Source organism: Octopus bimaculoides, chromosome 4 (assembly GCF_001194135.2).
Source record: "Octopus bimaculoides isolate UCB-OBI-ISO-001 chromosome 4, ASM119413v2, whole genome shotgun sequence".
Classification (NCBI taxonomy): domain Eukaryota; kingdom Metazoa; phylum Mollusca; class Cephalopoda; order Octopoda; family Octopodidae; genus Octopus; species Octopus bimaculoides.
Genome location: NC_068984.1, coordinates 77,811,777 through 77,812,252, shown reverse-complemented (window position 1 = coordinate 77,812,252; position 476 = coordinate 77,811,777).

The window sequence follows — 476 nt, the reverse complement described above, 5'->3', positions numbered from 1 at the left end:
ACCACCTCCACCACTACTACTACTACTACTACTACTACACTCACCACCACCACTACCACCATCACCACCATCACCTAAGTCATCATTGATACCGTTGCTTGTCATCGAAATTGTCACCACCACCACCACCACCACCATGATATTCCCACTATCGTCATCACTGCCACATATCACCCTGTGACCATCAACAATACATCATCGTCATCATCATTGTCATCACCATCATCATCAGCAGCAGCAGCAACAGCGGTAACAGCAGCAAACACAATCACTTACCGGCTTCCATAATAACAGTGGCAGCAGCAGCAGCCACAGCAGCAGTAGCAGCAGCAACAACAACAACAGCAGTAACCACAGCTGTAGTAACAGTAGCAGCAATAACAGCAGCAGCAGCAGCAGCAGCAGCGGTAGTAACAGCAGCACTGGTATTAGCGGCAGCAGCCGCAGCGGCGGCCAAAGAAGAAACGAAAGAAGGA